Source organism: Nycticebus coucang, chromosome 18 (genome assembly GCF_027406575.1).
Source record: "Nycticebus coucang isolate mNycCou1 chromosome 18, mNycCou1.pri, whole genome shotgun sequence".
Classification (NCBI taxonomy): domain Eukaryota; kingdom Metazoa; phylum Chordata; class Mammalia; order Primates; family Lorisidae; genus Nycticebus; species Nycticebus coucang.
The window spans coordinates 19,217,291-19,231,558 of NC_069797.1; the positions used below are offsets into that span (position 1 = coordinate 19,217,291).

The following is a 14,268-nucleotide window of genomic DNA, read 5'->3' on the forward strand; positions in this document are numbered from 1 at the left end:
GGAGAGGAGATGGCTGGGGAGGCATCACAGCTCTTCCCTGTCTGTTAGGGGCAGGAGGACCTGGAGTGGGGACAGAAATGCTCCACCTGGTCCTTGTCAAGGAGCAGAACCTGATGGGAGACAGATTTGCATAGGGCAGCTTTGCTACAGAATGCCTGGAAAGGAAATGGGATTCCTCATGAGGGTGTGAGGTCTCCGTCAGCAGAGGTAATCAAGCAGAGGCGGCTGAGGTGGGTGTTCCTGTAATAGGTGGGGAGTTAGTCCAGGGGGCTCTCAGGTGACATCCGGTTCTGAGATTCCAGGAGACAGGTTGCAGGACACAGCAGTGAAGAGAACAACATCTGGTTTTTTATGGGTTGGTTCTTTCCTAAATGTCACCTCCTCCAAAAGGCTTCCCTGTCCACTCCGTTAAGAGCCCTTGTCCAGGTCTCAGCCGTACGCTGTGTTGTTGCCCTCAGAGTCCTACTCCGGGTTGCTGGTCACCCTCCCTTGCTAGGTCGGAAGCTGCCTGAGAGTGGGAGCTTTGTCTCTCTTTTTCTTTTGTGGAATCTTCTACCACTAAACAGAGCATGACTTCCACGTGGGGTGGATTCATCTCCCTTTCACATGGGATGGAAACTAGTTGTTGGTTTTCAGCTTTTGGTGGCAACCTGGTGGCAAATCGCAATGATATCAGATGGGAGTTTAATCCTTAATAGCTTGAGAGTGTGACAGAGGGTGGCAGCTGGACACAGGTGGGGAGGCAGAAGGCTCAGTAACATCCTCGGCTTCCGTCAGATTCTTGGCACAGAAAGTAGTCAGAGTTGAACCCCCGTGTGGGGAGGGAAACGGGGGCATTTCCTCCCGATTTCCTAGGGCGAGTGCCGCCTTCTGAGATCAAATCCCCAGAAATGGGCACAGTCAGCGCTGCAGCTGCCAAGTGACACCAGGCAAGCAGGCAATTCCGAGCACACTGTCGCCCCTTTCATTATTGTTCTTGTGGTTTTTTCAACAATAGAAATTCTAGGATGAATGATGTGAGGTGTGGCCCTCTTTCCTGTGGCCTGATGCCAGCCAGACATTTAAAAGGAAGCCTGCTGTCTTCTCCCGCCAGCATGATCTGTGGAGGAGGACAGAATAGCGTGAGGCAGAGGAAGGCTTGGGTGTGTAGCAGTGGCAGGTGTGACTGCTGCCACCAGTCAGGCTGGCAGGGCTGGTTGGGTCTTGCCCTTTGAGTGACAGGCTCACCTCTCCAAAGCCTGCTCTACTGGCAGCATCTGTCCCCTCTGTGCTGTTGGTATGGGCCATCCCCAGAAGGAGGGCTCAGTGGGGCAGCTGAGACAGGCAGGAAAATGGGTAGGGGAAGTCCCATCTGGAGACCAGAATTGCCAAGGTGGCCAGCCTAGACTGAGTGTGTGGTAAGCAACTGGCCCCCTTTCTCCTACCCCCAGCTCCTAGGATGGTGTTTCCTAGGGTGGAATCCTTGTACTCTTGGGTCTGTAAGTGTTCTGTGGAAAAAGGGCTTTATATTCAAAGGCGGTTAGGAAAGCCTGCCTCTTCTATTCCCCTTCAGAGATTCAGCACACACGTCAGCTATGCAAAGGCTCCAAGGCAGCCTGAAATGGAGAAGCTTATTTAATTCAGTGGCCATGGATGCCGCTGAACATGGCACAGGGCACAGGATAGGCCCTACGCAGCTCAGCTAGAAGCTGCAACCCCCTGTGTCAGCATGAAGAACCCTCTGTCATTGATTCTAAGACCCGCCTCTTCCCCTCCCCCGCCCTACCCAGCCATTTTAATTATCTTGAAAATCAGGAGGATTGTGTATCCCAATTTAATCGGAAGCATCTTTTTTCCTTTTTAGTTGTACTTAAGATGAGGATACCTCTAACAATCCATGGCATCTTAGAAATCGGAAATTATGATACCACTTGTTAACTGGGGCCTCAGCAGGTGTCTCTCTCTGCCAGCCCTCCCTGCCCCCATCCTCACAGGTCCCGTCCGTCCCTCATGCTTTCTGGGTCACCTTCTATCCTGGGCCACAAAAGCACTCGCTCCAGGATAGAAAGAAGGAGAACCCACCAGTGAGGCTACAGCCAGTTCTGAGATATTTTGGCCTCTTCTTTTTCGGTTTGTGAGCCTAAATCTCGTACCTAAAGAATAGAATAATAGGGCGGCGCCTGTGGCTCAGTGAGTAGGGCGCCAGCCCCATATGCCGAGGGTGGTGGGTTCAAACCCGGCCCTGGCCAAACTGCAACAAAAAAATAGCCGGGCGTTGTGGCAGGCGCCTGTAGTCCCAGCTGCTCGGGAGGCTGAGGCAAGAGAATCGCGTAAGCCCAAGAGTTAGAGGTTGCTGTGAGCCGTGTGACGCCACGGCACTCTACCCGAGGGCAGTACAGTGAGACTCTGTCTCTACAAAAAAAAAAAAAAAGAATAGAATAATAGCCACATCGATATTTCTCTGCATAGGTGAGCGCTCGGTTTCTTCCAAGCTTTTTTCTCTCGTTTGGGTTATAGAAACAGCTTTCATGCCAGTGAATTCTATTGTGAGGAGAGAAACAGACTTGGTGAGGACACACGGTTACTATAAAATTTGCCCCTTGTCAGCCTCAGCCCTGCGGGGTTGCTCACCCCTCTGCTGGAGCCCACTCAGAGCCCTGAAGCTCAGCTCCTGTGCTTTTGCTCCTGCTGCTGAGAAGGCCACAGTGACGATTTCAGATCTTCTCATTGAAAAGTGTGCCACTTGCTGTTCTTAGTAGCCAGGATGTAGCCACGGACAGATCAGACACACGCGTGGCTCCTGCTCCCTGAGAGCTTGCGTTAGAGCAGGGGAGTAGGATAAATACTCCCTACAGGACACAAAATTTCTCAGACATCCTAACACAAGGAATGAAGCAGGGCAGAGCATCAGAGCACATGACTGAGGGATCAAGGGATCAGTGAGGAAGTGACATTTAGGCCAAGACAGAACAATGAGAAGATGGATGTGGGGGTTCGTTGTAGGCCTGAGAACAGCCAGTATAAAGGCCCTGGGGCAGGAATAACATAGCACTTTGGGATTCAAAGTCTGGAATTCAAAGTCAGCAAGTCTGGAGGGCAGGGGCTGAACCAGAGGATGGGATGAAATGAGGGGATGTTATTGGCAGGGGCCAGCCGGAGGAAGGTATTGGGAAGTCATTCTGAGTATGATATATTTTTGGGTGGGGTGGAGACACAGCTAAATGCCAAGGAGCTGTACTGTCTTCACAGGAGGTGCTTCCTTGAAGCCATCAGGCCCCACCTGGCTGTGCTAAGACTACTCTTGGTTAGCAGTGATGATAGAGGGGCGGGGTAGCCTGCAAGGTGGATGGAGTTGAGGGTGAAGTTAAAAATGCAGCCACATTTCTTAGCCACACATTTCCCGTATAGTCAGTCTTAAAGAAGAACATGGGAAGCAGGTCAGGGGGAACCAAATTAACCTAGCCAGGCCAGGCTCAGGCAGGGAGGAGAGGGGGTGAGGACCAGCTCCACTCTCATGTTGTAGCTTTGTGGGCTTTTGGACAGGGCTGAGTCATTCTTCTGGTTGTTAGACACCAGTAAGCACAGCCAGCCAGGTTACCAGCTGGGGAGAGGGCCCTAGAAACATGCCTGGACCCCCAGCCCCAAATTGGATTCCCCTGTGCGAACGTTGGGTATAGTTTAGGGTCTGCAGCGGGCCAGGGCCTTTCCCTGCATTAATACCACCAGGCTTATGGGAGCTGTGTTTATTCAGTAGCTTTACTAGAGGTATTTAATGCTAGGCTTTCTGGGTGAGGACTGAATAAGTAAGAAGCAAACTTTAAGCCAAAACAGAACACCTAAGACGCTATTCAGTAATGGTTGCAAATATTAAAAGTCTTCTTTGGGCAGGTTTACTATGCAGCATGGATTTATAGAGAGAGAAATAATAACAGGCAAAGGGAAAGAAAATTTGAGTGAAAAATAAGGTTCTGGGAGTTTGATGTGTGAGTCCCCAGGCAGGATGCAGACGGTATGGGGCAGTGTTGTCCCGCTGAACTTTCTGCGATAGTGGAAACATTCCCTCTCCGCTCTGTCCACATGTAGCTACTGATGACTTAAAATACGGCTGGTGTATCTGAGGAGCTGCATTTTTTCATTTAATTGAACTTAATAACTTTTATTTTGGAATAATTTTAGATTTATAGAAAAGTCGTAGAGATGGTATAGAGAGGTCCTGTGTTTACGTAACTTAGTTTTCTTATCCCTGTGTCGCATAACCACATACATTCGTCAAAACTGAGAAATTCAGGGCAGCGCCTGTGGCTCAGTTGGTAGGGCGCCAGCCCCATATGCCGAGGGTGGCCGGTTCAAACCCGGCCCCGGCCGAACTGCAACCAAAAAAAAAATAGCTGGGTGTTGTGGCAGGCACCTGTAGTCCCAGCTACTTGGGAGGCTGAGGCAAGAGAATTGCTTAAGCCCAGGAGTTGGAGGTTGCTGTGAGCTGTGTGAGGCCATGGCACTGTACCGAGGGCCATAAAGTGAGACTCTGTCTCTACAAAAAAAAACCTGAGAAATTCACATGGTGAATGACTGTTAAATGTTACACTTTATTTGGATCTTATGAGTTTTTTCACTGATGTCCTTTTTCTGTTCTACGATCCAATCCTGGAAACCAAATTGCATTTTGACTTTATTTAAATTTGATGTGTTATTAGTTGGCTGTTCTGTCAACAGTGTAAAAGTGGAGAGTGAATTCCTTTCTGAGCCTCTGGGCATGGGATGTGCCTTGAACTTGTGTTTGAGGTTTTCTTAAGAGGAGAACAGATCTAGTATTTATTGAGGTTGTCCTGGTGGGGAGTTGGTTGTGGCTGGTTCAGGAAACCTAAGTACAGAGCCTGGCCTGTGCCCAGCCTTGGGGCTTAAGTACACCAAGAGATCATTCTTGGGCCTCCAGTGGCCCCCTGGGAACCCAGATTAAAGGGGAGGGAACAAGTGTTTTTTCAGGGGCTGGAGGCAAGGGAAGCCCAAGGAGCCAGCCTGGGACATGTACATGCAGACAGCTGTGCTGCCTACAAGCAGGGGCCTCACCCTCACCCTCACCCACACCTTCTTGCTGGTTCAGATGCCCTGAGCAGCTCCCTTCTCCCAGATGGAAGCAAAGAAGACCCTCTCCCATTGCAGAGCTAGCAAGTCGCCAGGCCCAGAGTGGCAGCAAGTCGCCAGGCCCAGAGTGGCTTCCACAGCCCAGAGTGGCTTCCACAGCCCTAAACTGGACCTCAGCATGGATTTCAGGGAAGGCCAGGCCACACCATGTTGGAAGGAGGCTTGGGTGGTCCTCTGGAGTCAGTATTCTTATCGGCAGAGGCTCCAGGGCCCTTAGAAAGGCCTGCTTCACCTTGGAGGCCCCTGAGAACAGCCGCAGGTGTTCAACCCTTTGCAACTCAGTTTACATCTGAGACACCCAGGGGAGACAGTGAGGACCTGGTGGCCAGGTGGAAATATTTGGAAGAGAAGGCTGGTAACGTAGAACTGCTCCACTAAACAGACCAGGTTAGATACTATTCACTCCTGAGAAAGTGAGCGTGATGACAGAGGACACCGAAAGGCCTTCCAGGGTATTGGTACGAGAGGAAGGAGGCAGTGACCATGCCCAGAAGTCCCCAACTTCATAACTTGTCTGCCTGTACCCATGTTTCCCGAAGTGGGTTCCATGGTAGTCCAGCTTTACTGCCCCATGTGGGTTCTATGTCTGTACGGGTAGGAACCCTGCACACGGTTGCCTTGTTTGAGATTTATAGCACATATTAGCGTATTTTAAAAGCCCCAATGTACATAAACTTTTAAAATTTAAATCTGAATTATGGGGCATTTGTCCCAAACTCCTTTTTTTTTTTTGAGACAGAATCTCACTTTGTCACCCTTGGTAGACTGCATCATAGCTCACAGCAACCTCAAACTCTTGGGCTCAGCCTGCCCAGTAGCTAACACTATAGGCACCTGCCACAATGCCCAGCTATTTTTAGAGATGGAGTCTCACTCTTGCTCAGGCTGGTCTCGAAGTCCTGAGGTCAAGCAATGCACCCACCTTAGCCTCCCAGAGTGCTAGGATTACAGGCATGAGCCTGTCCCAAACTCTTTGTGCCGTAATACCCCAGCCTTTACCATCACTGCTAATGCTTATTACAAACACCCTGAAGAACTGTTCTGTGTATAACACACCTGGGGAAACAGTACATTGCACTGTGTTCGTTGTGTGATAGATGAGAAATGGGAGGGCTGGGTAGAAGGAAGGAGGGAAGGAAGGATGGATTTCAGAAACCACGGCCTTGGAGCTCCCAGATTTCATAACCTTGAAGAAGGAAGTTACTGTGTTTATTTCAGAGAGAGGGGAGATTAGATCAGACATACAAGGCAGTGTCCTGGGTTGATTTTCATATATTCTTTTAGGTTTTTCTTCTGGACAGTGGGGCTCTGAGGATGTGACTTTTACATCACAGGGATCAGGGGCAGAGAAACAGAGGCAGAGGTGCCCCGAGGGTGCGTGCTGGGTGGCAGACACTGCTGGCTCCTTGTGTCTTGGTTCCTCAATAACTTTTCTTATTCTCCTTCCTTCTCTGTCCCCTTCGACTTCCCCCGTCCTGACCTTCTCCTCTACCCAAATATCTGCCCTCTTCTCTCATTGTATTCCTCCCAAGTCCTCCCTTTGTCTGTTCAACTGACTGTAAGGGGAATGAAATGTGTGGATGTCTGTGTTTATATCTGAAGCTACTAAGGTTACAAGATAAAGCTTTCTGTTCCCTTTTTTAAATATTAGAAACAGCCGACTTTGGCATTTTCGTTTTTTGTTTTTTTTTTTCTTGTATATTCAAACCAAATTATGTTTCCTTGTGGTTATGAGTGATGCCTGACCAGTTCCATTCCCCTCCACCCCCGCCCAGAGGCCCCACAGCGCCCGCTTCTGGCCTCATTTGTTTGTGGCTGACTCATGACCAGGGAGCCCAGAGGACAGGAAATGCCAGTGAATTATGCTCATGGGTGAGGGTTGCCGGGACCTGGCGGGCCATAAGCCCCCAGATTTCTGCTGATCAGTGTTCTGAATGTGCCTGGGAGTATTCAAGGGAAGCGCAGCAGGGCAGGATGGCAGAGGAGGGCTGTGGTGTGGGGCGAAATGGTCAAATGGAAAATTATTTTTTCTTTCTTAGTAATTGCTTTGACATGAGCAGTAATTAGCCAACAGCTGACAGACCAGAACTAAACTAGGAACAAGGGATTGGATTAGGGGCAAAATGCCTCTGCATTAGAGAGTTCTGTACTGCGGGTGTGCTAGGGGCAGGAGTTGAGTGTGAACTTGGAGGTGCTGGGGAAGTCCTGAGGCAGGAGTAGGGGTGCGAAGGACAGCCCTACTCTCAAAAGCCAGGGCTGCGTTGGTTTGCAGGATTCAGATCGAGAGAGAGAGACAGGGAGAGAGAGAGAGAGAGAGAGAGAGAGAGAGAGACTGATAACCTGCCCAGGTGAAGCTTGTTGTTTCGTTTCTGTGGTCACACTGAACTGCAGTTTCAGTTTTATGTCGTCTTTATTCAATTTTAGGATCAAGATCATGTTGGCTTTGTAAAATAGACCTGGAAGCCTGCCAGGTGTTTCTATGCATGGGTATTCCCTTTCTTGAGAGTATAAAAGAATTTACCCATAAAACTATCTGGGCCCAGTGCCTTTGTTGGGAGGGGAGCTAATTTTTCAAAGGTTTTCCTCTTTTTACCATTTCTAGTGTCCCTGAAATCGTTTGATAATTTGAGTTTTATAGAAGGTCTGGTGTTTAATAGCATAGAATTATAAGTCAAATGCTCTTGCATTAAAAAATATCTCTGCTACATTTGTTGTGCTTGTGTTTTCTTTCTAATCCCTAATTCTGAGCATTTGTGTTCTCTCCCACTGTCATATATTACACTGGTTCATCTGTATTTTTTTTTTTTATAGTTGTGATTCTTACCGGCCCCCTCTCCTCCACCCCTTACCAGAACTGGATTGCTAATATTATGCTGTTTACTAACTCATTAATTTTTGTTGTCACATTTTTATTTCTTTCTCTGGTTCTCTTTTGGTTTATTGTGCTGGCCTTTAAATTTTTTTTCTAAAATCTTGAGTTGAATATTTAGGCTATTTTTGTTCCTTTGGGTTTGGTAATGAAATAATTAAGGCTGTGGATTTTCCTCCAAGTATAATTCAGGCCTTATCCCATTTGTTTTGATATGTTCTTCTTTATTATTTTCTAAATATTATATAATTACAGTTTAAAATTCCTTTTTGACCTGAGATGATTTAAGAGGACATGTTCTCAAATTTCCAAGTATTTGGGAATTGGGAGGATGAGGACTTTGTATATTTATTATTTCACTATTCATACCTACTTTTATTGCTTTCTGGTCAAAGAATGTGGCCTGTGTTATTTATGCCTTGTACTATTTATTGACATTTATTTGTGGCTTAAAAATAGCCAAATTTTTAAATGGTCAATGCCTTCCTGACCAAAAAAAATAAATAAATAAAGTTACCTTTGATCATAGGCCATGCTGTATAATACACCTGTTTTAATCAGCCTTTCAAATTAATGATCCTGGTTTTCTTCATCCTTACTTTTGCCTGTTCATTCTAAACTGAAAGCAAAGTACTGAGGTTTTTCTTCTTGCTGTCTTTAGACTTTTTAGCACTTATGTTTTATTCATTTCAGTACTATGCCATTTAATAACATTTCTTAAGTGTTAGGCCTTCATTGTGTGGTATATTTATCTTCCCTCTAATGCCTTTCCTGGCATAGCTTTATGCCAGTCTGAGTAGATTATCTTGGCCCTCTAAGAATTCTCCCTGAAGCTGTTGGAACTGTGGACTTCCCTTTTAAGCTGCCTTTAAAAAAAAAAAGGGCAAGGAAACAGATAAAAGAAATCACTCATGAGGAAGAATCAGCAGAAAACTCCAGGCAACATGAAGAACCAGTCCAGGACAACCCCACCAAGGGACCATGAGGTAGCTACTGCAGATGATTCCACCTATACAGAAATGTTAGGAATGACAGAAAGGGAATTTACACATGTTGAAAACAATGAAAGAAATAATGGAAACAATGAAGGAAACTGCTAATAAAATGGAAAATAATGAAAAGGAAATCCAAAAACAGAATCAAATAAGAGATGAACGATACGAAGAATATAAAAAGGATATAGCAGAACTGAAGGAACTGAAACAGTCAATTAGGGAACTAAAAGATGCAATGGAAAGTATCAGCAACAGGTTAGACCATGCAGAAGAAAGAATTTCAGAGGTAGAAGCCAAAGTTCTTGAGATAACTCAGATAGTAAAAGAGGCAGAAAAGAAGAGAGAGAAAGCAGAACGTTCACTGTCAGAATTATGGGACTTTATGAAGTGTTCCAAGATACGAGTTATAGGAATCCCAGAAGGGGAAGAAGAATGCCCCAGAGGAATGGAAGCCATACTAGAGAATATTATAAAAGAAAATTTCCCAAACATCACCAAAGATTCTGACACACTGCTTTCAGAGGGATATCGGACCCAGGTCACCTCAACTCTAACCGAGCTTCTCCAAGACACATTGTGATGAACCTGTCCAAAATCAAGACAAAAGAAAAGATTCTGCAAGCTGCCAGGAGTAAGCGCCAGTTGACCTACAGGGGCAAATCCATCAGAGTGACCGCAGACTTCTCTAATGAAACTTTCCAAGCAAGAAGACAATGGTCATCTACCTTTAATCTACTTAAACAGAATAATTTCCAGCCCAGAATTCTGTACCCTTCTAAGCTAAGCTTCAAAATTGACGGAGAACTCAAATCATTTACGGATATGCAAACATTGAGGAAATTCGCCACAACAAGACCAGCTCTACAGGAAATACTTCAACCTGTTCTGTACACTGAACACCAGAATGGATCAGCAGCAAAGTAAGAACTCACAAATTAAAGGACAGAACCTAACCTCCACACTGATGCAAAAGATAAAACTAAGCAAGGGACTCTCCCAAAATAAGACGAATAGAATACTAACCCACTTATCAATTATCTCAATAAATGTTAATGGCTTGAACTCCCCACTGAAGAGACATAGATTGGCTGACTGGATTAAAAAACACAAGCCATCCATTTGCTGTCTGCAAGAAACACACCTGGCTTCAAAAGACAAATTAAAGCTCCGAGTCAAGGGTTGGAAGATAATTTTTCAGGCAAATGGAATTCAGAAGAAAAGAGGAGTTGCAATCTTATTTTCAGATACATGTGGATTTAAAGCAACTGAAGTCAAAAAAGACAAAGATGGTCACTTTATCTTGGTCAAGGGAAAAATACAAGAAGACATATCAATTCTAAATATTTATGCACCCAATTTAAATGCTCCCAGATTCTTGAAACAGACCTTACTCAGTCTGAGCAATATGATATCTGATAATACCATCATAACAGGGGACTTTAACACTCCTCTTACAGAGCTGGACAGATCCTCTAAACAGAAATTAAACAAAGATATAAGAGATTTAAATGAGACCCAGAACAACTGTGCTTGATAGACGCATATAGAACACTCCACCCCAAAGATAAAGAATATACATTCTTTTCATCACCCCATGGAACATTCTCCAAAATTGATCATACCCTGGGACACAAAACAAATATCAACAGAATCAAAAGAATTGAAATTTTACCTTGTACCTTCTCAAACCATAAGGCGCTAAAGGTGGAACTCAACTCTAAGAAAAACGCTCGACCCCACCCAAAGGCATGGAAATTAAACAATATTCTGTTGAATAACAGATGGGTGCAGGAAGAAATAAAACAGGAAATCATTAACTTCCTTGAGCATAACAACAATGAAGACACAAGCTACCAAAACCTGTGGGATACTGCAAAAGCAGTTTTGAGAGGAAAATTCATCACTTTAGATACCTACATTCGAAAAACAGAAAGAGAGCACATCAGCAATCTCACAACAGATCTTATGGAATTGGAAAAAGAAGAACAACTTAAGCCTAAACTCAGTAGAAGAAAAGAAATATCCAAAATCAAATCAGAGATCAATGAAATTGAAAACAAAAGAATCATTCAGAAAATTAATGAAACAAGGAGTTGGTTTTTTGAAAAAATAAATAAAATAGATAAACCATTGGCCAGACTAACGAGGAATAGAAAAGTAAAATCTCTAGTAACCTCAATCAGAAATGATAAAGGGGATATAACAACTGATCCCACAGAGATACAAGAGATCATCTCTGAATACTACCAGAAACTCTATGCCCAGAAATTTGACAATGTGAAGGAAATGGATCAATATTTGGAATCACACCCTCTCCCTAGACTTAGCCAGGAAGAAATAGAGCTCCTGAACAGACCAATTTCAAGCACTGACATCAAAGAAACAATAAAAAATCTTCCAACCAAAAAATGCCCTGGTCCAGATGGCTTCACACCAGAATTCTATCAAACCTTCAAGGAAGAGCTTATTCCTGTACTGCAGAAAGTATTCCAAAAAACTGAGGAAGAAGGAATCTTCCCCAACACATTCTATGAAGCAAACATCACCCTGATACCAAAACCAGGAAAAGACCCAAACAAAAAGGAGAATTTCAGACCAATCTCACTCATGAATATAGATAGAAAAATCCTCAACAAAATCCTAGCCAATAGATTACAGCTTATCATCAAAAAAGTCATGTCATTCATCATGATCAAGTAGGCTTCATCCCAGGGATGCAAGGCTGGTTTAACATACGCAAGTCCATAAACGTTATCTACCATATTAACAGAGGCAAAAATAAAGATCACATGATCCTCTCAATAGATGCAGAAAAAGCATTTGATAAAATCCAGCATCCTTTTCTAATTAGAACACTGAAGAGTATAGGCATAGGTGGCACAATTCTAAAACTGATTGAAGCTATCTATGATAAACCCACAGCCAATATTTTACTGAATGGAGTAAAACTGAAAGCTTTTCCTCTTAGAACTGGAACCAGACAAGGTTGTCCTCTGTCACCTTTACTATTCAACATAGTGCTGGAAGTTCCAGACAATACAATTAGGCAAGACAAGGAAATAAAGGGAATCCAAATGGGAGCAGAGGAGGTCAAACTCTCCCTCTTTGCTGACGACATGATCTTATACTTAGAGAACCCCAAAGACTCAACCACAAGACTCCTAGAAGTCATCAAAAAATACAGTAATGTTTCAGGATATAAAATCAATGACCACAAGTCAGTAGCCTTTGTATACACCAATAACAGTCAAGATGAGAAACTAATTAAGGACACAACTCCCTTCACCATAGTTTCAAAGAAAATGAAATACCTAGGAATATACCTAATGAAGGAGGTGAAGGACGTCTATAAAGAAAACTATGAAATCCTCAGAAAGGAAATAGCAGAGGATATTAACAAATGGAAGAACATACCATGCTCATGGACGGGAAGAATCAACATTGTTAAAATGTCTATACTTCCCAAAGCAATCTACCTATTCAATGCCATTCCTATCAAAATACCAACATCGTACTTCCAAGATTTGGAAAAAATGATTCTGCGTTTTGTATGGAACCGGAAAAAACCCCGTATAGCTAAGGCAGTTCTTAGTAATAAAAATAAAGCTGGGGACATCAGCATACCAGATTTTAGTCTGTACTACAAAGCCATAGTGCTCAAGACAGCATGGTACTGGCACAAAAACAGAGACATAGACATTTGGAATCGAATTGAAAACCAAGAAATGAAACTAACATCTTACACCCACCCAATCTTCCATAAACCAAACAAGAACATACCTTGGGGGAAAGACTCCCTATTCAATAAATGGTGTTGGGAGAACTGGATGTCTACATGTGAAAGACTGAAACTGGACCCACACCTTTCCCCACTCACAAAAATTGATTCAAGATGGATAAAGGACTTAAATTTAAGGCATGAAACAATAAAAATCCTCAAAGAAAGCATAGGAAAAACACTGGAAGATATTGGCCTGGGGAAAGACTTCATGAAGAAGACTGCCATGGCAATTGCAACAACAACAAAAATAAACAAGTGGGACTTCATTAAACTGAAAAGCTTCTGTACAGCTAAGGAGACAATAACCAAAGCAATGAGACAACCTACACAATGGGAAAGGATATTTACATATTTTCAATCAGACAAAAGCTTGATAACTAGGATCTATAGAGAACTCAAATTAATCCACATGAAAAAAGCCAACAATCCCATATATCAATGGGCAAGAGACATGAATAGAACTTTCTCTAAAGATGACAGATGAATGGCTAACAAACACATGAAAAAATGTTCCTCATCTCTATATAGTAGAGAAATGCAAATCAAAACAACCCCGAGATATCATCTAACCCCAGTGAGAATGGCCCACATCACAAAATCTCTAAACTGCAGATGCTGGCGTGGATGTGGAGAGAAGGGAACACTTTTACACTGCTGGTGGGACTGCAAACTAGTACAACCTTTCTGGAAGGAAGTATGGAGAAACCTCAAAGCACTCAAGCTAGACCTCCCATTTGATCCTGCAATCCCATTACTGGGCATCTACCCAGAAGGAAAGAAATCCTTTTATCATAAGGACACTTGTACTAGACTGTTTATTGCAGGTCAATTTACAATCGCCAAAATGTGGAAACAGCCTAAATGCCCACCAACCCAGGAATGGATTAACAAGCTGTGGTATATGTATACCATGGAATACTATTCAGCCATTAAAAAAAATGGAGACTTTACATCCTTCGTATTAACCTGGATGGAGGTGGAAGACATTATTCTTAGTAAAGCATCACAAGAATGGAGAAGCTTGAATCCTATGTACTCAATTTTGATATGAGGACAATTAATGACAATTAAGGTTATGGGGGGGAAGCAGAAAGAGGGATGGAGGTATGGGGGTGGGGCCTTGGTGTGTGTCACACTTTATGGGGGCAAGACATCAATGCAAGAGGGACTTTGTCTAACAATTGCAATCAGTGTAACCTGGCTTATTGTACCCTCAATGAATCCCCAAAATAAAAAAAAATAAAAAATTTCAGATCAATGTGAGGGTACAACCAAATCACAATATTTGAATTTGTTAGGTAGAGTCCCTCTTGTAGCTGTGTTCTGCACCCACAAGGTGTGCCATACACCCCTATATTGTGCCCATTCAGTGGGAGCATCCCTCACCCTCTCCCCCTCCTTGGTTCCCCTTCCCCTAACTTAAATTGGAATGAGTTATTTTTTCATGTGGGCACTAATTAGATCGTGTATGGCTTCATATTAATGTTGAGTACATTGGATAT

The 14,268-nt window shown here is 43.9% G+C and overlaps 1 protein-coding gene across 7 annotated transcripts in view; it reads left to right on the top strand.

The window, feature by feature from the left end:
* The window catches only part of GAS7 (growth arrest specific 7), a 251,170-nt gene that overhangs the window by 180,160 nt on the left and 56,742 nt on the right, over positions 1–14,268 (top strand). The gene's annotated exons all lie outside the window — the stretch shown is intronic.